Here is a 27549-nt window from a genome sequence, read left to right on the forward strand (position 1 = left end):
ATTCATATAGAATGTTAGTTGGGAGGCTGGAGGGAAAAAGACCTTCAGGGAGGCCGAGACGTAAATGAGAATATAATATTAAAATGGATTTGAGGGAGGTGGGATATGATAATAGAGAATGGATTAATCTTGCTCAGGATTGGGGCCCAAGGGCGGGCTTATGTGAGGGCGGCAATGAACCTCCGGGTTCCTTAAGAACCAGTAAGTAAGTAAGTAAGTAATAGTCCAAATACAACCTAGATCCAGTAATTAGATAGAGAATGGAGCGAGGCGGACCGAGTAGAAAACCACGAGACACTTGACATATTGCACATAAAACTTACACTTGAATGACGTCACCATATTAACAGAAAAACTGACATTTCTTTAACGTCAAGCGCGTAAAAGCTTCGTGTTGTAGTAAACTTAATTTTTGCAAAACAATAACGTATAATATTAAACTCCAAACTTTCTTGGGGAGAGCATGTTGATAATGTTACAGGCAAAGCATGGTGGGCACTTCACTTTATTATGAGAATCTTGAGAAAGGCTAGCCCCAAATCGAGGGAAATAGCATATCTAACATTAGTGCGACCGTTAATGGAATACGGAACTACGTGTTGGGATCCCTATAGAATATATCAGATAAATTCCTTAGAAAGAATCCAGTATAGGGCAGCTAAATTTGTTAAAGGTAAAAGAGAAGATGGGAACGATACGATAAAAGAACTTAAATGGGAAACTTTGGAAAACAGACGTAGGAAAACTAGAATAACATCATTGTATAGAGCACATCTAGGTCAGAAAGCATGGGTAGACATAACGGCTCGGTTAGAAAAGCCAACGTACTATGGTAGGAACGATCATGATTTTAAAATCAAATGTAGGAAACAGAAAACGGATGTAGGTAAATTCTCATTTTTAAATAGAACTATAAATGATTGGAATGACCTACCTGCAGCGGTCTTTGAGGGTTGTCCTTCCTTAAGGAGATTCAAGAATAATTTAAAGAGTTGTGTATAAAGTGAAAATTAAAATTAAGGTGACATTCAACATTTAATTTTTTAAGGTGGCATGTATTTATCTAGCCTGACGAGTTTACTTCCTTGGTTTGAATTGTAAATTGTTTAAAAATAGCGTGTAAGAGGGCCTTAGACTAGAAATGTTTAGTTTAAATGTAGTTCTGTTTATAAGTATGCATAAGAATGCAATTATTAGACTTATTTGAACTGTTGTATCAGTGAAGCGAGGTGAGTCAGTGAAGTTATGGTTTTACAGTGCAGTGAACAGTTCCGATCAGTGATAATTTATAGCGTCAATGAAATGTGTTCTATAGTGTCAGTGAAATGTGTTACAGAGTGTCAGTGAAATGTGTGCTAAAGTGTCAGTGAAATGCGTCATAGTGCCACTACAGGGAATGAGATGAGAGTAAAGTGAAAGACTATTGAATATTATGTAGGACCTATACATAATTATGTACATTGTGTTGTAAAATTAGGTGTTTTATTTTATGTTTTATTATTATTGTGTTAAATTGTATTGTGTATTCTTATTGTATTGTGTATAAAATTGTATATGTGTTGTAAATTTTATTATGTATTGTAAATTTTATTGTGTATTGCTTATCATTTTAACTGTGTATTGTTAATATTGTATATACCACTGCCACCGGGTGCTTGCCCACTTGCAGTGTAAATAAATACATACATACAAGAAAGTTTCTTTGTGAAGCTAATTTGTACACCATGTAATGCGCCTATGATTTAGATAAAAGCTCCACATCTCGTTCAGTTTTAATGGAAGTTCAACACTCTTCTTATTCGCAATCAGATTCAATTTTGCGGTTACTATTTGACTGCAATTTTCAATGTGGATGTAGTTTGACAAGTCATATATCTGCTACGTAGCTGACTTCACTTTCAATGGGTCGCCAGCAACTGTTTCTCTTTCAATGGAGCAGGGTAAAAGAATCTCGGGAGATGTATGGAAGTCTTAAGGACACAAGAAAATCTCCTACCATTTTCAAGAACGGCTTTCCCTTGGAAAAATCCAAAGAAAATAAAAAAGGATTAAAATTACTGCGTCTCGTACCATTTCTTCTAGATTTCCAGGAAAAGATATCTCTTGAGAGAGATTACAGAAAATGGGGTTGTAATCAGTAACAATCTTCTGATACGAGAAGTCCCTTGTCAAAACAGAGTAAGCCCCTTCGTTGCCTTTGAAAGCCAGATGTTCTGCTAAAATATGCACAATTTCAAAGGATCACTAGCAACGCTTAGAAGGAGAATATAGTCTTAAGAAAATTCGATCACGCATCCTAAAGGATATGAAATGAGTTGATTTAATGTAATGTACAGCTATGTACAGGAAGCTTTCGCATTATTTTCGCCAGTGTAATAATTATTAGGATCTACTATAATTTTTTTGTACGTCAGTGAGTCACAATTTCATAGATGCAAGTGATTGATCACATTATCTTAAGTGTAATTTCTCTCATCACAAGCGTGGGATTGCTCTTAAGTGCCCGAATTTTTAGTTCCACAACCTGTTATGAAGATGGGAATTAATAGCCTATACATAACTACTGGGTGAACAATCCTCCGCGCGCCGGCTTCCACTGCTTTCGGGTCTTGGGCGAATGTAGCCGATAACCGCGGTGAGCGGCTGTCAGGAAGTCCGGAGTAAATAAGACTTAAATCTACCTACAGTTTGTCGTGTTAAGTTACTATTATTACTATAATCCTAAAGCCTCCAAGCGACCCGCAAGACTGTAGGACTGTATGGAGTATAGATCGGCGGTATCCAACGCTACTTAGTTCAGCTCTGCTGTTCAGTGAACATACGAAAACAAAACTATGCTAGCCGCTCCAATAGCAGAATTTGATAGCCAGCACGTCAATTAGGAAAGAAGAAAACGTATTTTATCAGAAAGAAGAAAAAAATATTTCTTTGAAACATATAAAATATTTACAATCACTGATTGAAATGTGTAGAAACACCCACTCATAATTTGTTTTATTTTAAATTTGTGCTTACATTTGTGTTTTTTCATTTGTTAATTCCAAAATTTAATTAGATGTAAAGTATCTAGATGCGTTCTACGTATTGTGAAAATCAGGGGTAGACAAATTCCGGTAGTCGGATAGCCATGACAACTAAATAAACCTTGAATTTCTCTGATTTCAAGAACGTTTAAGCTGTTTGTTGGTTAAAGAAAATGGAGTGTCAAGTGGAAACAAACGAACACATCCGACGTATTCTTCTGTTTGAGTTTATTAGAGAAGCAAAGGCAGCGGAAGCAGCTCGAAACATTTTTGCCGTGTACGGGGAGAATGCCATCGGGGAAAGCACTGCAAGAAAATGGCTCTGTCGTTTCAACACGCAACATCCCATACAAACGATAATATCCAACCACAGAAGATGACTTTATGTGTCTGTTGGGATAAAGAAGGCGTCGTGTACTACGAATTGCTTCCTAGGAATGTAACCATAACTTCTGAAATTTATTGCCAACAACTCAGACGCATTGCGGCCGCAATTGAAGAAAAACGACCGAGAAGACTGCATCAAGTGCTGCTGTGACACGATAATACACGTTCGCACTCCGCTAACATGATGAGAGCAGCTATCTAGGAGCTTGGTTGGAACGTGATTCCATATCCTCCATATTCTTCAGATTTTTCGCCCTCAGATTGTCACTTTTTCCGTTCTCCATCCAACAATCTTCAAGGGAATGCCTTTAATAACGAAGACAATTTATAAACTGGTTGACGATTTCTTTAACTCCAAACAGCAGATTTCTTCAAACGCTACCCCAGCATTGCCAGAGAGTCATAGATAATGTAGGAGAATTTATTACCGAATAACTTCTGTCTTCTGCTCATTTCAAATAAAATCTTTTGTCACAGCGGAAAAACATTACGAACTTTTTCATCAATCCAATAATTAAATCTGAATTCAGTATGACAATTTGGACATTTAATTTACTACGGTATGCAGGTACAGTATAGTAGAGTATAGTATTTATTAACATTCCATGGTATTCTTACATTGCTTCACAGCTAGAATATGGAACAAGTCAAAAAACTTAATACTATTATAAAGTCTTAATTTATATTCACAGTCTTACTTACTTTACTTACTTACAAATGGCTTTTAAGGAACCCGGATGTTCATTGCCGCCCTCACATAAGCCCGCCAGCGGTCCCTATCCTGTGCAAGATTAATCCAGTCTCTATCATCATATCCCACCTCCCTCAAATCCATTTTAATATTATCCTCCCATCTACGTCTCGGCCTCCCTAAAGGTCTTTTTCCGTCCGGTCTCCCAACTAACACTCTATATTCATTTCTGGATTCGCCCATACGTGCTACATGTCCTGCCCATCTCAAACGTCTGGATTTAATGTTCCTAATTAAGTCAGGTGAACAATACAATGCGTGCAGTTCTGCGTTGTGTAGCTTTCTCCATTCTCCTGTAACTTCATCCCTCTTAGCCCCAAATATGTTCCTAAGAACCTTATTCTCAAAAACCCTCAATCTCTGTTCCTCTCTCAAAGTGAGAGTCCAAGTTTCACAGCCATACAGAACAACCGGCAATATAACTGTTTTATAAATTCTAACTTTCAGATTTTTTGACAGCAAACTAAATGACAAAAGCTTCTCAACCGAATAATAACTAGCATTTCCCATATTTATTCTGCGTTTAATTTCCTCCCGTGTGCCATTTACATTTGTTACTGTTGCTCCAAGATATTTGAATTTTTCCACTCTTCGAAGGATAAATCTCCAACTTTTATAGTTCCATTTCGTACAGTATTCCGATCACGAGACATAATCATATACTTAGTCTTTTCGGGATTTACTTCCAACCCTATCTCTTTACTTGCTTCAAGTAGAATTTCCGCGTTTGTGGATTTTCTCCTAACATATTCACGTCATCCGCATAGACAAGAAGCTGATGTAACCCATTCAATTCCAAACCCTCTGTGCTATCCTGAACTTTCCTAATGGCATAATCTAGAGCAAAGTTAAAAAGTAAAGGTGATAGTGCATCTGCCTGTTTTAGCCCGCAGTGAATTGAAAAAGCAATATTCACAGTCTAGATGAAATGTATACAGACGAGGTTTACAATATAGTCTACTAGTACAACACAAAGTTTTAGTGTCAATTTCATGAAGCGTTATTGAATGTCATGAATTCACCTACAGAATAGAAGGCGTGAGAAATTAGGTACTTCTTTAATTTGACCCTAAATAATTTTATGTTTTGAGGTTAATTTTTTATATCGATAGGAAGGCTATTAACAAATTTTACTGCCATATACCGCACTCCTTTTTGATAGCACGATAGACTTGCCGATGGAGTATGAAAGTCATTTTTGTCGTGTATTTAAACTATGAACTGTTGAATTAGTTACAAGTTTTCACGATTACATACGAGGAACATTATTAATGAAAAAATATACTGGCAAGCCATGGGCATTATTTGTAGTTTTTTTTAAAATAGTCCTACACGATTCCCTAGATTGAGCACCTATTATTCTAATTACTTTATTTTGTAATAGAAATATATTGTTACTATCTCTGGAATTTCCCCAGAATATTATTCCATAACTCATTACCGAGTGGAAGTATGCAAAGTATATTGTAGATTTCATGCCCCTCAAAATGATTTAGCGGGAATATTAGAATGATTTAGCGGGAATATTAGAATGATTTAGCGGGAATATTAGAATGATTTAGCGAGACTATTAGAATGATTTAGCGGGAATATTAGAATGACTTAGCGGGAATATTAGAATGACTTAGCGGGAATATTAGAATGATTTAGCGGGAATATTAGAATGATTTAGCAGGACTATTAGAATGATTTAGCGGGACTATTAGAATGATTTAGCGGGAATATTAGAATGATTTAGCGGGAATATTAGAATGATTTAGCGGGAATATTAGAATGATTTAGCCGGAATATTAGAATGATTTAGCGGGAATATTTGAATGATTTAGCGGGAATATTAGAATGATTTAGCGGGAATATTAGAATGATTTAGCGGGAATATTTGAATGATTTAGCGGGAATATTAGAATGATTTAGCGGGAATATTAGAATGATTTAGCGGGAATATTAGAATGATTTAGCGGGAATATTTGAATGATTTAGCGGGAATATTTGAATGATTTAGCGGGAATATTAGAATGATTTAGCGGGAATATTAGAATGATTTAGCGGGAATATTAGAATGATTTAGCGGGAATATTAGAATGATTTAGCGGGAATATTTGAATGATTTAGCGGGAATATTTGAATGATTTAGCGGGAATATTAGAATGATTTAGCGGGAATATTTGAATGATTTACACTTAATCAACTTCACCACTTTCCCCATTTTTAGAAAATTGTAGGTCAGATATATTTCAACGCCAGTTTATTCATTCAGCGTAGACTTCCCTATTCTGCTTGAGCAATGCTTCGTAAACACTCCACCTGACGATATAGCGACTAAAATTCCGACCTTCACATCGTAACACCAAGCTAGGATAGGCCGAAAAGTTCAGAGTTACCACATCCTTAGGCGTTGAATTAACTCTATTTCATATATTCATATAGGCTTCCACTAATATTTGGTTGTTTGTAGCTTATTTGATATGGTCAGACTTGAAATTTTTTGACCTCGGCTGTATTTGACAGTACCGCTATGCTGAAATATTTCAGCTGAAGAACATCTCTGTACATCTGAACGATCTCGCATTCCCCAACGCCTCTTTGTGGGTTGAATATTTCGCAGCGCTTAATGCAGACGGCGGTGATGAGCTTTCTGATCGACCTCCAGGCTGTTTTATACTTGTTCTGGCTGAGTGTTTGTGTAACTCCTCTGATGTGGTGATTCCAAAAAAATAATCTCACTATTATTTGCTATTATTCGCGGCATCTCTAGAATGAGCTCACACCAGTAGGACTAGGGTTATTCCTTTTTACGATGCCATGAATTCCCTTCTTTCTTTTATGTAGTTCTCCCAGACGGGATGGCGTTCTTTTAGTCGTAACTTTATTTTTTTCGTCTTCTCCTTCTGTGAAAGGAAACATATTCTCCAAGTCTCGCTCTGGCCCGAAGTCCCAAATGTAATGCACTCCGGGCTCTTCTTCCCCAGCTGTAAATCGTATGAAGAAAAAGTGATTCAGTGTGTTCTGACGTCCCAGTGCCAGTTTGTCATGTGGAGGAGTGAGCTTTTCTGATGCCTAGATCTACTAATTGAAAAAATAAAAAAAATAGTAATATGCGTTACAAGAGCGGTATGTTGACGTTTTCATGTTCGAGGAAAATATTGAAAAAGCGAAACGTAGTTGAGCTTTTTAAATTTCCGAGAACATGAAAACAAACATACCGCTCGTGTATCGTACATTATTTTGTGCGAAGATCGTTTATTACATACCTGAAAGACGAATTTCTAATTAGTTGCAATGAAATCTCCATCTTGGTTTCTGTTTAATGACGGCAACTTCGGAAAACCAAAATATCTTTCTTCAACATTGTTGCTATAGAATGTTTTCTGTGTTTACTATACTCCAGCAGGCCGTGATATACGTCTGTCTTTTTTTCCCGCAGTCTATAAATGCGAACTTAAAACAAACGGTAAGGTTATGTAACGATTTATTTTTCATTTTAATATTTTAACAATATTATTTATATAACATATTGCAGTAATAACATCGGCATCTGGAATCTTGTTGATTTTTTCACGGCTTCCTTAATGTTACTTGTATCAGGAATGCAATAAGTTTCGTGGAGTAGTAGACTTTACTTAATTTTTGCAAATATTTAAAAACAATAATTAACATTGCAATTTAGGTGAAATTGCAGTGGTAAGTTTCCAATTTATAATTATTACTATGTTAAACGTCTCTAAAAATAATATGTTAAAAGCCTAAAGCAGTAAAATGAATGTCGCGCTTAAGCGGTAAGAAGAGGGAAATTGTTATGTGTGTTACGTTGGGAATACTGAATGTGGTATTTCACACTTACCGCATATTGGTTCTGTGCGGAAAACAAGCAAATACGCACGATCTCGCACAAAAGTTACATGCATGCATTAATTTTTGCTTATATACAGGGTGATTCACGAGGATTTACTGTCACTTATGGAGCTTATTTCCGAAGAAGTTTTGAGCAAAAAATGTAATATAAACATTTGTCCCAATCTCAATATTTTCAGAGTTACACTAATTCGAAGTTGTTAGTAAAATATCTTTTTTCTTTAGTTTTAAGGATTAAAAAATATTACAAATAGAGAAGGAACTATTCAGAAATATTATTTCTCTAATTGCCTAGTGTTCTGAAGCCAAAAATGTGTTGTTAATTGTTTGTATAGATTTCGATAGTCTACCGTTAAAATGGACACCATGAAGTTGGCAGTATTTTATTAACTGACATTCAAATGAGTGACCCGTTGGAATATGGGGCCTTATTAGTGATTTTCACGCCGTCTGTGGCGTATAGTGAGGTTAATTTAAAATGAATGTTAAGTTTAGTGAAATGGGTAAAGAGTTAATAATTCACAATGGTTCTAAGTTTCAATTTTCGAAACCCTGTACAGTAGGGTTAAGATATCGATGTACAAACAAAAAATGCAGTTAATTTATTGTGTGTGATCGATTAAGAAAAGTGTTATTTTAAATAGCAAAATTGTTCATATGCTAGACGTACCTGATTTCAATGCAGCTATCACTGTAATATTTTTAAGTAATTTATTTATTTTATGACAATCACTTTCGTGTGTACTATGCCCATAGGGCGCAACTATGCCATGTCCATTCTGCTACCTGATTTCCTCGGGGCGCAACTATGCCATGTCCATTCTGCTACCTGATTTCTTCGGGGCACAACTATGTGATGTCCATTCTGCTACCTGATTTCTTCGGGGCACAACTATGTCAAGTCCATTCTGCTACCTGATTTCCTCGGGGCGCAACTATGCCATGTCCATTCTGCTACCTGATTTCTTCGGGGCACAACTATGTGATGTCCATTCTGCTACCTGATTTCTTCGGGGCACAACTATGTCATGTCCATTCTGCTACCTGATTTCTTCGGAGCGCAACTATGTCATGTCCATTCTGCTACCTAATTTCTTTAGGGCGCAACTATACCATGTCCATTCTGCTACCTAATTTCTTTGGAGCGCAACTATGTCATGTCCATTCTGCTATCTAATTTCGTCGGGGCGCAACTATGTCATGTCCATTCTGCTACCTAATTTCTTTAGGGCGCAACTATACCATGTCCATTCTGCTACCTGATTTCTTCGGGGCACAACTATGTCATGTCCATTCTGCTACCTAATTTCTTCGGGGCGCAACTATGTCATGTCCATTCTGCTACCTAATTTCTTTAGGGCGCAACTATACCATGTCCATTCTGCTACCTAATTTCTTTGGAGCGCAACTATGTCATGTCCATTCTGCTATCTAATTTCTTCGGGGCGCAACTATGTCATGTCCATTCTGCTACCTAATTTCTTCGGGGCGCAACTATGCCATGTCCATTCTGCTACCTAATTTCTTCGGGGCGCAACTATGTCATGTCCATTTTGCTACCTAATTTCTTCGGGGCGCAACTATGCCATGTCCATTCTGCTACCTAATTTCTTCGGGGCGCAACTATGTCATGTCCATTCTGCTACCTAATATCTTCCGAGCGCAACTATGTCATGTCCATTCTGCTATCTAATTTCTTCGGGGCGCAACTATGTCATGTCCATTCTGCTACCTGATTTCTTCGGAGCGCAACTATGCCATGTCCATTCTGCTACCTAATTTCTTCGGGGCGCAACTATGTCATGTCCATTCTGCTACCTGATTTCTTCGGAGCGCAACTATGTCATGTCCATTCTGCTACCTAATTTCTTCGGGGCGCAACTATGTCATGTCCATTCTGCTACCTAATTTCTTTAGGGCGCAACTATACCATGTCCATTCTGCTACCTAATTTCTTTGGAGCGCAACTATGTCATGTCCATTCTGCTATCTAATTTCTTCGGGGCGCAACTATGTCATGTCCATTCTGCTACCTAATTTCTTCGGGGCGCAACTATGCCATGTCCATTCTGCTACCTAATTTCTTCGGGGCGCAACTATGTCATGTCCATTTTGCTACCTAATTTCTTCGGGGCGCAACTATGCCATGTCCATTCTGCTACCTAATTTCTTCGGGGCGCAACTATGTCATGTCCATTCTGCTACCTAATATCTTCCGAGCGCAACTATGTCATGTCCATTCTGCTATCTAATTTCTTCGGGGCGCAACTATGTCATGTCCATTCTGCTACCTGATTTCTTCGGAGCGCAACTATGTCATGTCCATTCTGCTACCTAATTTCTTCGGGGCGCAATTATGCCATACCGACAAAAATCTCCCCTACACTACTGTACTAATATAATGGTGGGCGTGAAAATATTTAATTAAAATTTTCTTGAAAATTAATGTCCTGTCGTTTTGTTCTTTAATAGAGCTATAAGATAGTGACGACAAGCATAAAGAAGAAGCTACGTGGAGGGCAGTTCTCGGTATAAGATGCTGGATGTTGCGGTCACACTCTAGTAGCAGATGCTCGGGGTCACAATTTTCGCACACGAAAATGAACTTTCTGAGAGGGTGGTGACAAACGTAACCTTGATAAAGTCAGGTTACGTCGCTATAAAATTCTTGGAATGTCCTTTCCAAGCTTTTGTGTTGCAACGCTTAGAAAAATGTTTTTATGGCGAGCTGGAATTGATCCAAGGCCCTTTCCCTGGCAAATTCACGGATCCCAGTTGTATGATCACCATATTGTGCAGCGAAGCTGAAAATGAGGTAACTTTTACATCCCTTTTATAGCCACTTGCAACAAAGTGACCCAAATAGAGAGGAGAGAAAAGTGCTTGTCCAACGAGCATAACAAACACTGAAAAGAGCGGAAAGCTCGAATGCTATTCCAGATGCGTTTGTTTACAAACAATATTTTTTGAGCCCTCGTCCAAACCGAACAGAATGGGCTAACGAAGGGGATTAAACGGCTCCATGTAGGCAAGCGGTTACATTGACTGAATTTTATTTTTTTTTTTACTACCACTTTCTCCATTAAAAATGAGTAAGGCCAATGTAATAGCAACTGACTTCGAAATTGTAATCCATATTGATAATTCTGCATGATTTATCATCATTGAGATTATTCCGATTCAATATGAAAACAAGATTTGAAATATGTGTACGACCTTAAAAATTCATGTACAATCGGTTTCACTTCTGTATTGAATAACCCTCTGGCGCCGAAAATAGCTGTTCGTATTGATTCAGAATTATTTCATTTTGACTCCATATTTAATCTCTTCAACCGCAGCTTTGATGTGCCGTGTTGATCCTGCGGTTATCGCATGGAATTGGGACTACGACAACATTTCTCAAACACTTTGCAGAAAGAAAAACTTTTTTAAGCATTCATTACCTATGCATTAAACGAAGTACTAGGGTTAAACAAAAGTTGGGGCGAATAGCCAGTAATTACAGCCAATAACTCCAACACATTTCAGTCTTCGAAAGAGACAGTTCTCCTCAAGAATTAAGTGATTGGTTCTCAGACAATAAATTACTATTAAATTGTAACAAAACTAACATAATCGAATTTAAATCCTGCCAAAATTCAACCTCGTAAATTTCAAGTGCAATAATTAATAATAGGTGACTAATAATAATAATAATAATAATAATAATAATAATAATAATAAATATCTTATCAAAATGAAAAAGATGTGAACAAGAAAATTACCAAATTTACACAAATTCTAGGAATAATAAACAATGCATTAAAAGCTAAATTAGTACAAAAATCTACAAGAATAAAAATATATAATACACTAGCATTACCCACCCTTTTATACGGAAGCGAGATTTGGTCATTAAAGAAAAAAGACATGAACAGAATCAAAGCAACGGAAATGAAATTTTTGAGGAGGACAGCAGGATATACTCTTTTAGACCGAAAAAGGAATGAAGAAATTTTAGAACAATTAGAAGTAGAGTCAGTAGAAGAAAAAATCAGCAGATACAAATTCAATTGGCTAGATCATGTAAGAAGAATGGAAAATTCAAGAATCCCAAAAATTATGATGCAATATAAATCTAGAGGACATCGTCGACCAGGAAGACCTTTAAGAAGACTGCTAGATGGGGCCGAAACAGGTCTACAGAGGCCTAATTCGTGAAGGATGATGATGATGATGATGATAATAATAATAATAATAATAATAATAATAATAATAATAATAATAATCTGTAAACGGTATCCCCGTAACATGCCATGAAGGCACTTGGGGGGCATGGAGGTAGAGCCCCATGCTTTCCATGACCTCGGCACTAGAATGAGGTGGTGTGGTCGGCACCACGCTCTGACCGCCTTTTACCCCCGGGAAAGACCCGGTACTCAATTTTATAGGAGGCTGAGTGAACCTCGGGGCCATTCTGAAAGTTTGGCAACGAGAAAAAATCCTGTCACCACCTGGGATGGAACCCCGGACCTTTCAGTCCGTAGCGAGTTGCTCTATAATAATAATAATAATAATAATAATAATAATAATAATAATAATAATAATAATAATAATACTTAGGCCTATAGCTTTTAAGGAACCCGGAGGTTAATTGCCGCCCTCACATAAGCCCGCCATTGTTCCCTATCCTGAGCAAGATTAATCCAGTCTCTTCAAATTATATCCTACCTCCCACAAATCCATTTTAATATAATCTTTCCATCTACGTCTCGGCCTCCCCAAAGGTCTTTTTCCCTTCGGCCTCCCAACTAACACTCTTAACACCTCCCTCATGCCAATAACTCTGCTACAGAAAATAATAATAAAAATATGCCTTAATAAACCTCTTGATTATTCTTCAGAGATGCTGTATTCAGAATTTAAAGTATTTGACTTTCATCAAATTTATAACAATGTATTACTGAATTTCGTACATAAAAACCGAAATTTATTTCATTTATATTCACATAAATATAAAATCAAAAGATCAGACAACATATGCTTGACAGTTCCTAAATGTACCACAACTGTAGCATAGAATCACAGTAGCAACTTCGGTTCAAGGCTTTACAACATGATAATAGATAAATTCCCAAACATGCAATTTGCTAATGCTCCTTATTTAAAAAATCTATTAAAAATTGCTGTTAACAGAGAAAATTAAAAATTAGTTACTATGATATCTGTGTTTTTTCTTCTTATTTTTTATATTATTACATTTTACTCTGCTATTCAATAAAATGTGTTAACATTAACTTATGTGGAATGCTCCCTGAGCACGAGTATGAAACTTACTCTTTCTGGGGTGCTACAGAGTTCTTATATAAACTAAACCAATGTACAGTATCTTTGTTCTGGCAATAAATTATTATTATTATTATTATTATTATTATTATTATTATTATTATTATTATTATTATTATTATATACATTTCTGGATTCGCCCATAGGTGCTACATGCCCTGTTCATCTCAAACGTCTGGATTTAATGTACCTAATTATGTCAGGTGAAATTAAAATAATAATAATAATAATAATAATAATAATAATAATAACAATAATAATAATAATAATAATTTATTGCTAAAACAAAGATACATGTTGCTTTTTTACTCTAGCACCACCAGAAGGAGTAAGTTACATACTCGTTCTCAGGGGGATGTTACATAATGTTAATAGTTTTATTAAATAACAGAGTAAAAAGTAAAAAGTAAAGTAAAAAATGTAAAAAGTAAAAAGTAAACTCACTCTGTATATATTAAAGAAGAAATTAAATTAAAGGGCCTTCTATTCTGTAGGTGAATTTATGACATTCAACAACGCTTCATGAATATTCCTGTCTTGTATTAAGTATCGATACTAACCCCTTGTATTGTACTAGTATATTGTAAAACTCTTCTGTATACATTTCAACTAGACTGTGGCTATAAACTAAGACTTTGTAGCCTACTATTAAGATTTTTTTAGATGTTCCATATTCTAGCTGTGAAGCGATGTACGAATACCATGGAATGTAAATAAATGCAATATAATACAACACGAATTTCCACACCGGGGAACTAGAGTCATACACTGCTGACCAATGGAATTTAAGTTGGAAAAAAAAACAGAATGCCCCGAAATGATTATCCTGATTTCAGACTCTTATTGCTTTCCACAGATTTCTGATTTTCCTTTGTGAGACCCTTAAAGTTTTGATGGCTATGTGCTTCAGTTCCCAATTCCGCCGCTAGGAGCGCTGAAAATGTGAAATGGCTTTGCTACAGAAAGAGGCACAATATGTAGTGTAGAAATTTCACGAAAGGATCTCTGCGAGGGGAGTATGGCCCTTGCGGGGCAAAAGGCGAAGGTAAGCTAGTAACTCAACACTTCTAAAGGAACAAGTGGATGGGGTGGTGACATTGGTCGACTGGGACAAACAAGACTCAGTCATTGGCCGGCCGATCCCGTGTCGGGGGTTGGTTGTAAGGGTGGGGGAAAAACTCGCATTCACTGCTAGGATATTCTCCTCAAAATAATTAATATGTCTAATTGTGCGTTCCCTTTTTACCTGGAATTCTGAGCGAGCTCACAGCTTTCCACCCTGTACCCTTCGTCTGCCCGAGGTTGCGTTCATATGGTATGCTACATTCAACTTTATGTGGTAATTATTATTCTCACATCTCTCGGTAATGAAGCCCGTGCGGAGTCAATTATATGAGAAATATGTGACGTCACCTATGTCTTGGAACGGAGCTCCATAGAGGTTTGCATAATATCCATTTATGGAGTAATGGATTCTCGGAAAGTGGGCGGAAGGGGAACACTGTTAATGGCTAATTCAAAGAAGAGTATCACGGCACAAAAAAATTGAATCTTTTATAAACAAGTTTTTGTTTAAATTGATCTAGAAAAATAAACACGATTGAAATTTGTTATGTTTGATTTACATTTTATTTTCTTCGCATTCAGTTGATAGCTCATATAAGGTACACGTACCAAATAACGCCACCTTTACACTTAAGTCACTGTTGCTCTGGAAATAAGCTAGATAAGAACACAAAAATTACGACAAAGAAACTTTAATTTCATGTTTAGAAAATAGCACAATGAAAATGGTGATATTATTTACTGGAGAATAATTACAACTCAAATAGGAAAACTTTGTACACTGACGTTATTAGGAACAGCTTGTCCAATTAACGCCACTTATTTTCTAGTAACCTATACACTTGTAATTGAAGAGTTCGCGAGGAAAACGAAGAATGTCACATTTCTGTTAAGGATTAGATAATGATCTAATTGAGTCTATAACTGCAAGATGTAGTGCTGTTTCTATAGAAAATAAAGGCAAGGATTACTGTATTCGTGGTGATATGATAATTCTCCTTTTTACCATTTTTCATAAGAACAACATTAAATTTCGCAGTGATCCATTGAATTAGATAATGACATCAACCTTAAGAAAACTGTGACATTCATCGTTTTTCCCGCGAACTCTTCAATTATTAATTAACTATTTTTCCTAAGTAACACAAATTGAACTAAGCAACTAAATTTGAGTTTCTGTTAATAATGGGTACAAAATCATTCAATACTAATTAAATATTCTTGATCTGAAGCTGAAACACCAGATGGATTAAGAAAATATATTTTCCGGCAACTCCTTACTTTCAAAAAAGAGACGAGACAGAGTAGAAAGTTATGAACACAAAAGCATTAACCTTAGTTAAATATGAATGTTTTCCCAAAAGTAAAACAAAATATTAAGAGTTTGATAAGCTATTGAACCAATATCATCACTGTGCACATTCTGAACATTTGTAAGTTGAAAGGTTAGTGTTTTTCCTTAAGTTTCCACATTAATCATGTAAATACCTCACACAATATTAATATAACAGCAATGAAAGTACTATTAAAAACTGAGGACTATCGTTAAACAAATGAGTACCGTACTAACATAACCTAAAAATTTATCTGTACTCCTTTAACTCCACGTGGCGTTAAAACGCTACTTAGTACTTGATAACATTACACGTTTATTTCTCTAACATTTTAAAATGTTATAGATAGTAAATACTTTCTCCGCATAAAAGAATGTTTAAAGATCACGAAAATATATACTTTAATATAGTTATTACTTGCTCAACACACAAAATAAAATATTGCCTCTTACCTATATATAAGAACAGCCATTCACTATCAACACACAACAGCAAAATGGTGGAATATCATGTGACTCGTAAATGTCAGCGGACAGCTAGTAACTCATTTCATCACTACATGGCAAGCAAATGCAGGCTACAGTAGTGCACTACCAAAATCTGGTGTCGTTAACAAGAATTAATAGGGTGGCGTTAAAGATATACATACTTCCAATATGAAAGAAAGTTTATCTTTCTTTTAAGATTAAATAGAAACCATTTCTGTGAAATATACATAAGAGTGACATCATATTGATTCCGTAACTGTGACTCAGTGCAAACGAGGTAGTCTTCGATCCATACGTCCCGAATTCGATCCCCGGCCAGTTCGTGACACAATTTGTGGTGGAGAAAGCAGAAGTTGTAGAGAGTTTTTCTCGGGTACACTCGGCGCAAGTGATAGTCGGGGGATGTAAACAGTCACGCAATATCACATGATCTTCACCTTCCCGAGTGGCTGACCCATAGAGGAAGGAAACAGACTGCGGCTTGTTTACTTTCTCCAGCTGTCCATTGCGCTGTCTGTACTCCTGGTTTCCTTTCCGCTTATCATCAGCGATAGTTAGAAATAGGCTGGTGTGGAGTATGCAGTGTGTCGTATATGTCATCATCAGACAGCGCATTTTCGTTCCAAAACAAGTTACGAAATTTATTGCTTAGTATAGCCTGGAGTTTCAGGGTTCAAACTAACCCTAAATGCTTACATCAGGACGCTACGAAAGGTAAAACCTAGTTCGATACATAATAATAATAATAATAATAATAATAATAATAATAATAATAATAATGGACCATGACAACTGTAAGTGGGATTGCTACTAAATTGAAATGGTCTTTTCAGCTACTTTTTAACCATATAAACGCATGAACACTGCGAAACTAGCTCTGTACAAAATATTAGTGCTACATATGACAGGAAATATAATTAGATCGATGATAATACTGGACCTATTATATATAATATCTATTATAGAACATAATAATAAACGTGATACACTTTAACTGTATATAATCTATAAATACAGTATATACAATTAATTCATTTAACAAAATCAGCTCTGTTACGGTAAACAAAAACATATATTCTGTGATTATAAAATTAATTTATTTTTCCATAATTTGAAAATTTGTTTAACCCTTTGCAGCACAAATTAATTTTTTATGTTTTTCACTACATGGATCATAACAAAGCTTCGATTAATTTTTTTCAACATTTTAACTCTGCACACAATTTTCAAAACATAGATGGCACCTCTATGTATACACAAGATGCGGTTCCTTGGTGGAATATCTGTGTTATAAAATTTAGAAGGAAAGAAAACGGTGGTTCTTCTGAACAATCACTATGCTGAAAAAGAATTAAGCTAAGAAAATGTTCTTCCTACGTCACAAGATGTTATAGTGACACAATTATAATAACAAAAATCGATATAGAAATTAATAATATTTACATCTTACACAGTATATACAAAATACAGATCAAAATGAAATACAATATAACATAGATTGGTAAATTAAAATAATATTAACACAAAAGTCTGAATGAAAATGCAACTTACTCAGCATTAGAATCAGATCACAATGTAGTCGTAACTTGGTGTTTTACATATACAACATTGACGATGGACCGACACTTGTAGCTGATTTCAGAGCCTTGTTTACTCCAGAGCACCATAGACTGGTAACTAAGACTTTTATGGTTCGAATCCTGCCTGGGAAGGAAACTTTTTTTTTTTTGTTCCTTATTCAAATTTATTCCCAATACTTTTCGATTGCTGGTAAAATTCATGTTCTGGGAACAATAAGTTAATTAAGTAGTAAAATATAGCTGCAATCGAAAAGTATCGGGAATAAATTTGAATAAGGAACAAAAAAAAGTTTCCTTCCCAGACAGGATTCGAACCACGAAAGTCTTAGTTACCAGTCTATCGTGCTCTGAAGGATCTGAAATCAGCTACAAGAGTCGGTCCGGTTTTTTTCTTTGCCACTACTGTAGTATGATTCATAGTCTATGCTTACATGCTTACAAATTCTACATTGCTTATGCATCCACGTGACGTAATAGATGTACAGAAGAAACTACTCGATCCGCTGTACGTTTGGGAACACAAATGCGCTGTCTAGTGTTCATATTACCTGATCCCTGGAAGAAATAGCATGGCTTAAACTAGATAAAAGAAGAAATGTACTTTCGTTTTCCCTTCTCTTCGAAATTTTAAACTTCTCCGTTCCTTTTTGCCTGTCGTTTCGCTTTACTTATATTTCTCCTAATCATAATTTGAACACACGTTCTCCGCACGGTGCGGTACTAACATCACATCTCCTTGTTACATTTAAATGCAGGGAATATAAATACACAAATGAAAAAAGAAAATCAATACCGTCATTTCTCATAACTATGATCCTGGAACACAACTTTGGTCCACGATACAACCATTCAAAGATCATTGTAGAAGTAACATAGACCGTTCGTAGATAGCTGCAATTACTTGACTTCAAATTACAGTACAGCAAAAATGTACATAAACGAGGTACTACGTTATGGAGTACAAAATTTGAATGGTTGTATCCTGACCATAGTTGTGTTCCAGGACCATAGTCTGTTATGGGAAATGACGGTATTTTATTTCTAATGCTAAACATCCAATCGTGCTCACAATAATAGTCGCGAACAGTATAAACGTTTCACATAATTATAGGCATTCGATTAATCTCCTGGTACTTTTTTTAGTTGATATGATCTATGCTACAGAAACTAGGAGTTGAATGCTAAGAAGGATTTTAATAAGAAATAGGCTACGACTACTTGAAAAATGAGGAATTTTTATCCCTATATATTTTAAAAGCATGTAGGGCGCAGCGACGTAGAATGTGTATCTTATGCAAGGCTGCTGATATAACCTAATTTTACGATATCGGCGGTGGATTCCATGGAAGTTATGTGACCTAAATGTTTCACAGAGTCCTGTAACATTGGCCATATGCGCCATCTTGTACAATATGGGGGAGAAGTAGTGTTTTATATTACGTATTAAATGAAACTGTCTGCAGCAACCCTTCCTGTGGGAATCCATCCATTTCTCAGGAGAGTGTAATCGTCTCCCAGTTTTGTTACTGCAGAGCTCACATCTGTTCCGCCTGACGTTTATTCCTCGCGGTCGTTTGTGACGCTGCGTAATGTAATTGACGAGGCCTCACCACGGGGGCCGTCGCTCCATCATTAGACCTGCATCACCAATCATCAAGTCATCATTTACTTCACGAACTTTTGTCTTCGCAATGTTTCTCTTCGGACGAATTACAATACCGCCTCTCATTATTATTCAGTTGGTCGTGAAATCTCTCTTGTTAGGATAGACTAAATTGCAATAATGATGTCGAAAGATACCCCGAGCATCCATTTAAAAACTCTTCGGTTGGTAAGTTGGATGATGTGTGGGTTGCTTACTTTTTCCATTAAGGAGTGCATCCACCTTCGAACAATGTAAATGAGGACGAAATGAAATATGTTTTTTTATGTTTTTTATTACCCCCTCCCCCAGAAAACAGAAAGTGTATTAATTTCAGAAGAGATCTGATAATAGTAATATACGTTACAAGAGCGGTATGTTGACGTTTTCATGTTCGAGGAAAAGATTGAAAAAGCGAAACGTAGTTGAGCTTTTTTAATTTCCGAGAACATGAAAACAAACATACCGCTCGTGTATCGTACATTATTTTGTGCGAGGATCGTTTATTACATACCTGAAAGACGAATTTCTAATTTGTTGCAATGAAATCTCCATGTTGGTTTCTGTTTAATGACGCCAACTTCGGAACACCAAAATATCTTTCTTCAACATTGTTGCTGTAATAGTAATATACGTTACAAGAGCAGTATGTTGACGTTTTCATGGTCGAGGAAAAGATTGAAAAAAGCGAAACGTACATTATTTTGTGCGAAGATCGTTTATTACATACCTGAAAGACGAATTTATAATTAGTTGCAATGAAATCTCCATGCTGGTTTCTGTTTAATGACGGCAACTTCGGAACACCAAAATATCTTTCTTCGACATTGTTGCTATAGAATGTTTTCTGTGTTTACTATACTCCAGCAGGCCGTGATATACGTCTGTCTTTTTTTTCCCCCAGTCTATAAATGCGAACTTAAAACAAACGGTAAGGTTATGTAATGATTTATTTTTCATTTTAATATTTTAACAATATTATTTATATAACATATTGCAGTAATAACATCGGCATCTGGAATCTTGTTGATTTTTTCACGGCTTCCTTAATGTTACTTGTATCAGGAATGCAATAAGTTTCGTGGAGTAGTAGACTTTACTTAATTTTTGCAGATATTTAAAAACAATAATTAACATTGCAATTTAGGTGAAATTGCAGTGGTAAGTTTCCAATTTATAATTATTACTATGTTAAACGTCTCTAAAAATAATATGTTAAAAGCCTAAAGCAGTAAAATGAATGTCGCGCTTAAGCGGTAAGAAGAGGGAAATTGTTATGTGTGTTACGTTGGGAATACTGAATGTGGTATTTCACACTTACCGCGTATTGGTTCTGTGCGGAAAACAAGCAAATACGCACGATCTCGCACAAATATTCATTACCTCTACTTTGTTGTTGTTTAGTCAATTGTCCGAAGACATTTGCTTTAAGAAACAATATTCAGATATTAAAAATAAATTTTAACATAGCTTCTACTAATCAAATATTCAAAATGGCGCTTATGGAAAATGCAGTGAGAAAGCAATTCCCACCTAATTTCCATTTCTCTTAATTTATTTTTACGATTTCATTTGTAATCAATTATTAAATCCTACATCTAGAATATGTACTAGAATCAGTTTTCTAACTTGGATAATATTATCAATAATAAGAGTCACAGAATTCAGAGTGAATGTAAGCGATATCATTAATTAAGTACAATTTGCTACTTTTTGTTTCTTTTTTTTCAATATTTCACATGCGTTTAGGATATTAAAATAATTTATAAAACAGAACAATCTCGACTTCCTTTTTTTAATATTTCTCATGTATTAAGGATATGAACATAATAAATAGAACAAACTCGACTTCTTTTTTTTAATATTTCACGTGTCTTAAGGATATTAACATAATTTCCAAAATAGAACAAACTCGACTTCCTTTTCTTTAATATTTCACATGTGTTAAGGATATTAACATAATTTCTAAAATAGAACAAACTCTTCCTTTTTTAATATTTCAAATGTATTAAGGATATTAACATAATTTCTAAAATAGAACAAACTCGACTTTTTTTTAATATTTCACATGTGTTAAGGATATTAACATAATTTCTAAAATAGAAGAAACTCGAATTTCTTTTTTTTTTATGTGTTAAGGATATTAACATAATTTCGAAAATAGAACAAACTCGAATTTCTTTTTTTTTATATATTTCACATGTGTTTAGGATATTAACATAATTTCGAAAATAGAACAAACTCGACTTCCTTTTTTTATATTTCACCTGTGTTAAGGATATTAACATAGTTTCGAAAATAGAACAAGCTGCACTTCCTTTTTTATATTTCACCTGTGTTAAGGATATTAACATAATTTCTAAAATAGAAGAAACTCGAATTTCTTTTATTTTTATATGTCATATGTGTTAAGGATATTAACATAATTTTGAAAGTAGAACAAACTATACTTCCCTTTTTTTATATTTCACCTGTGTTAAGGATATTAATATAATTTCTAAAATAGAACAAACTCGACTTCCTTTTTTGTTTTTAATATTTCACCTGTGTTAAGGATATTAACATAATTTTCTAAAATAGAACAATCTCGACTTCCTTTTTTTTTATTTCACATATATTAAGGATATTAACATAATTTCTAAAATAGAACAAACTCGACTTCTTTTTTTTAATATTTCACGTGTCTTAAGGATATTAACATAATTTCTAAAATAGAACAAAGTCGACTTTACATGTTAAGGATATTAACATAATTTCTAAAATAGAAGAAACTCGACTTTTTTTAAATATTTCACATGTGTTAAGGATATTAACATAATTTCTAAAATAGAAGAAACTCAACTTTCTTATTAACATAATTTCGAAAATAGAACAAACTGCACTTCCTTTTTTATATTTCACAGGTGTTAAGGATTTCTTTTCCTCTTCTTCTTTTTTTTTTTTTAATATTTCACATGTGTAAAGTATATTAACACAGTTTCTAAAATAGAACAAACTCGACTTCCTTTTTTTTTTAATATTACACATATGTTAAGGATATTAACAAAATTTCGAAAATACAACATACAGGACTTCGTTTTGATTTTTCAAAGTATTTCTTGATTCTGTAATATCGCGTTTGACACACTTGTATTGCAATATACTGTTACGTAAAAGAAATAATTTTGGATAATAAAAATCGCTACGAATGTATGCGTCAGACATAATATGATAACCTATTATTAACTGAATTCTGTTGGTGCGGTCATTAATAATTTAAATAAATATTATCACTGTAATTATCGGTGTGGGTGTGTGTTGGGTTTTGTTGCCTCAAAAAGGCTTTGAAAGGCAGACTTGAGCGGTCATATGGATGAAGCTTCAGTTTTCATTTAAATAGGAGTTGATAGCTTTTAATTAAAGGCCGTGTTTGTAGGAGGTAGTTATTGATTACAGTATTTTACGGACGTCAAATTGAACAGCCCCTCTACAGTGTGTGTATCATTGACGTTTTTTGTAACATCCGGGATGATATTAGAAACACTCTTGTAGCCGTCCACAGTCATTACCCCATTTTGTTGGCGGACTCGCTCTTCAGAGTATTAATAATATTACCTTGTATCCATCACCGCTTATCACCAGGCTTGAGCGTTAGCAACTGTCCCTAGAGAGTCCGTAATGAAAACAGTTAAGGCAGCCTAGCCGTTACTTTAAAACCTTTCTCTATTACGACGAAATATTGAACAGCGAAAAGGCAAAATTTACACAATGTGGAGTAAAAGTTTGCCTCAAATTAAAAACAAATATGAGATAACACTCAGAGTACTGCTGCCGTCTGTGAGTATTTTGAATAGGCTGTGTAAGTCCAACTGGCATACTCCTTTACTTGACGAACTTTTATAATGACAGAAAGTATTAAGAGATGGTGTAATCATACCCTAATAGCGTGGTGAAATGAGGTATACCAAAGCCACCGTTTTTGGCGAGTGGAATAATTGAAGGGTTCAGAGCCATAGTGGGCCAAGCGCCATTTATTAAAAACAGACAAAGCAAGGATTAAAGTTAAGTGACTACCATAATTTAATGAACATTGACATATCATATATAATCTTTTCGCTGTAAGAAAAATCCTAATATAAACAATAGCACGTGACTGAAGTGAGGCTTCATTGGCCGCTGTTTGGCGCCATAGATTCTCAGTACGTGTTCCCGCCTACTGTTGTACATTCTGTTTCATGTTAAACATTTCCCGTTACTCGTCAAGTAGGTCTAACCTCACTACTATGCATTCGTTTGCTTAGGAAACATTTATTTTATAATTACTGTAATTAAATTATTTTTAAGAGTTATATCTTCACAATGGACAGTTAAGGATGCAGAAGGTATACTTCAGTACCACGTGCTTACGTGAACAACTACGAGCTCAAGTGACGCCAGCTTGTTACAAGAACAGACTACCTCGGTATTACTGTTGGTATTCATCCGCGTTCATAGTACATAACAAAATATAAAAGTAGCTTTTCTTTTACATAGCGTTTTACATATGAGTAAAGTTAAATGTTACATCATATTTAACAACTAGAATTCAATGTTTTATTTTCAAATAATACAAGATTATGGTTTCCAAATACGAGCTATATTTTCCTGCGCTATGTGAGTGTTTCGACTGGGAGCCAATCACAGGTATGACAGCAGGACAGGATTTTTCTTACAGCGAAAACAGTATAGTTTTAAAGTGCGTATTTTATATTACTGGCTGTATGTTTGATTAAATTATGGTAATCACTTAATTTTAATCTTTTTTTTCTCAGTTTTTAATATTTGGCGCTTGGCCCACTATGGCTCTAACCCTTTCAATTAATGGGAACGTTAAGAGCGAGTATTAACATCGCCGCAGCCTGTAAGCGAGAAAACTGACGGTGTGATTGGTAGATTGCTGAGGTGACTTCTGTCTAGATGGTGGTGCCACTCTCAGCTGAATTGGTAATGGATGCCACTGACTGGGCACTGTACACAAGGACACACCCCAGAAACACAAAGTGAGAGTATAGCTGACGCCAGGGTTTTTGGCGCGTGTCCTTGAGTACAATGCACAGTCTGTGAGCATCTATTGATGTGTAACTGAAAATGGTACCACCTCCTATACACGTCACTTCAGCAATCTGCCAATCACAGTTGTCAGTCTTGCTGCCCAGACTGCGGCAAAAGTAAGATACTCGCACTTAACTTTCCTGCAGTGTGTCCTTGAGTACAGCGTCCAGTCAGTGAGTTTCTGTTGCCACTGCAGCTGAGAACGGTACCTCCTCCTAAATACGCGTCACATCAACAATCTGCCAATCACAAGTGCCAGCTTTATCGCCTATAAATTGCTACAAAAGTTAGACACTCGCACTTAAGTTTCCCATTACTTATTTCACATGCCAAAATCGGTGGCGCGCCCTGTAACTTATCTTTGCCACTGTGTGGGGACTATGATTGGCAGATTCCTGACGTGACGTATATTTTGGTGGCACCATTCCCAGCTGCACCGGCTCGCTGACTGGGCTTGTACTGAAAGACGCGTCGAAAACGCTGTTTTCGCTCTTTCGCTTGTCATTGTGGCATTGTTGGATAGAAGCAAATTGTCTTAAATAGTGTGAATGTTTACACTTCAACTCAGTGTGAATTCTGCAGCATTTAGAGAGTTATGGCAAATTCACAGGAACGTAGTTGGTGTGTATCTTTAGATATGGCGGCGAATGTAATTCGTAGGTACATTTCTTTTTTTAAATGCAGTTTTCTGTGAATTAAGATTTTTCAAATCTAAGTGCATTTTTGTCTGAAACTACGAATCTATTTACATGATATTTGTATAGTGTTTTCTGCTGTCTGTGATCTAGACTTACGGGTTTATGAATATGTATGTATGTATGTATGTATGTATGTATGTAGGCTATATATGTATGTATTTATTCACACTGCAAATGGGTGTATACCCGGTGGCAGTGGTAACTAATTACACTCAATAATGACAATTAATAATAAACACAACTAATAAAAAAATAATAATAATAATAATAATAATAACAAGGAGCATCCTAAATTAAATGAAGCATGGTCACTTAAAATAACATTTAAAGTAAATCTAATTTGTATCTTAACCCTAAGTTCGAACTAAGACCCACGAGCGTGACAGGTTCATACCTGCACAAGTGTACCTTTCGGCACTACACTTATTTCGCTGACAACTCACTCACTGCACTGATTCTACCTGATTTCACTAACACTTCTAAACATTTCACTGTTCAAATACATTGCACAGCCACTTCACTGACACCAACACACTTCACTTACACAATAGACTTCACTGACACTACACACTTCACTGACACAATACACTTCCTCACTGATAGAACACTTCAAATAAAAATATATCAATTACACCCTTTAAATACTGTGTATAATTACCGTCTATTAGTAAAGTCCTTAAGCCTATTTTTAAATACATTTTTGGTTGTTGGTAAAGGCTTTAGTAAGTCTGCAGGTAGAGCATTCCAGTCCTTGATAGTACGATTGAGAAAAGAAAACTTTCCAGTGTCCGTCCTCTGTCTTCTTTCCCTAATTTATATGAGTGGTACATACACACAACATAAAAAATATATACACAAACCTTTGATTTAAAATATCGGCATCCTAATCAATTCAATTCAACAAAAAAATGTAAATTAATGTTAGAAATATTCGTAATACTATTTTTTAAAATTTAATGAGAGTAAATAAAATAAACAAAGAAGTGGGCTAAATAAATGTGTAACTAAGTAAATAAGTAATAATTAAATAATAAATAAACAATAAATAAAAAGTAGATCAATAAATAAATTAATAAACAAATAAATAATAGTGAAGATAACAGTGGGGGCCAAGTTAAAGTGTTTCGGGGTTTATACAGAAATTCCCCTTAGCCTATCTGCCAGTCTGCTTGCCTTTTTCCTCCTTCACCCTCTCCCCCCCCCCTTCCCTCTTCCCCCACTTTCTCTCTGAATAGCAGAAATTTCGCTATGAATGTCCAACTTTAATTTTAGTTCTCGGTTATCTCGAATATAACCCCTTTACTCGAAAACTAAATAGTTTTAAATGTAAAGGATCTGTATATAAAGTTAAATAAAGTTAAGAATCGAGTGGGTGGAGTTTCAAAGAGAACTTCTGCTCAACTACCGAGGGGAGAAGTGCAACGGAAAAAAAATAATTGCTAATTGCGAACGGCACTACATAAAGTTTTGAAACCATTTAGTTATACTCTTAGGAGAAGTGGAGTTGAAGTATTCTTTAGTAAATGGAAATCGCATAGACTAGATATCTTCTATTTATAATTTAGATTTAATCGTACTTACTAACCAGCGGAGACGATCTTCAATTACAAAAAAAAATCTTTTCAAAGTGCGGTGTAATTACATGTCACTGCATTCTGTCTTGCTGGAAAGCAATCCAGTTTTTAAACACGCAAATCGTCTCTCTCAAAGCCTCCAAATTGGATCTCTTCAATGTCCTTTTCTCCTACTAATAGAACTATCGAATTGAATCTCAATCAATTTTGTGATTACTGCCATAGTATGTACCGTGTGTCCGTAAAGTCGTGGTAGGGATTTCAATGATTGTAATGTAATTGTAACAAAGTATGACAGAGATGGTAAACAGCCACTAAGGCCAGTTGTACGATCGTCGATATATTGCGATTGTTGTTTTCTTGTCACAAATCTTCAGATTTCAACAGTCTGAATATATTATAGCGGGAATTAACGGGGAGATAGAGGGATTTCCCCTCTTTTGGAAGGTTATCCCCTCTCATAAATTCATGTTAACATCTCTGCCAGAGATAACTTCTACCTCCTCACAAAATATAATTGTTTTAATACAAGTATACTTTATAAAGTACAAAGCAAGCAAAGAAAATAATATTGATGTATTATCATCACCGGCAAGCGGACAACCACCAGTAACTTAGGAATTACAAATTTTATTTTAAACCTTCTCATGGATTTATTATTATTATTATTATTATTATTATTATTATTATTATTATTATTATTATTATTATTATTATAGAGCAGCTCGCTACGGACTGGAAGGTCCGGGGTTCGATC

The 27549-nt window shown here is 35.3% G+C and overlaps 1 protein-coding gene across 1 annotated transcript in view; it reads left to right on the plus strand.

The window, feature by feature from the left end:
• Window positions 1-27549, plus strand: part of Sema1a (semaphorin 1a) — a 1121749-nt gene that overhangs the window by 828646 nt on the left and 265554 nt on the right. The window lies entirely within an intron of this gene.

The sequence above is a fragment of the Periplaneta americana genome, chromosome 3 (genome assembly GCF_040183065.1).
Source record: "Periplaneta americana isolate PAMFEO1 chromosome 3, P.americana_PAMFEO1_priV1, whole genome shotgun sequence".
NCBI lineage: Eukaryota > Metazoa > Arthropoda > Insecta > Blattodea > Blattidae > Periplaneta > Periplaneta americana.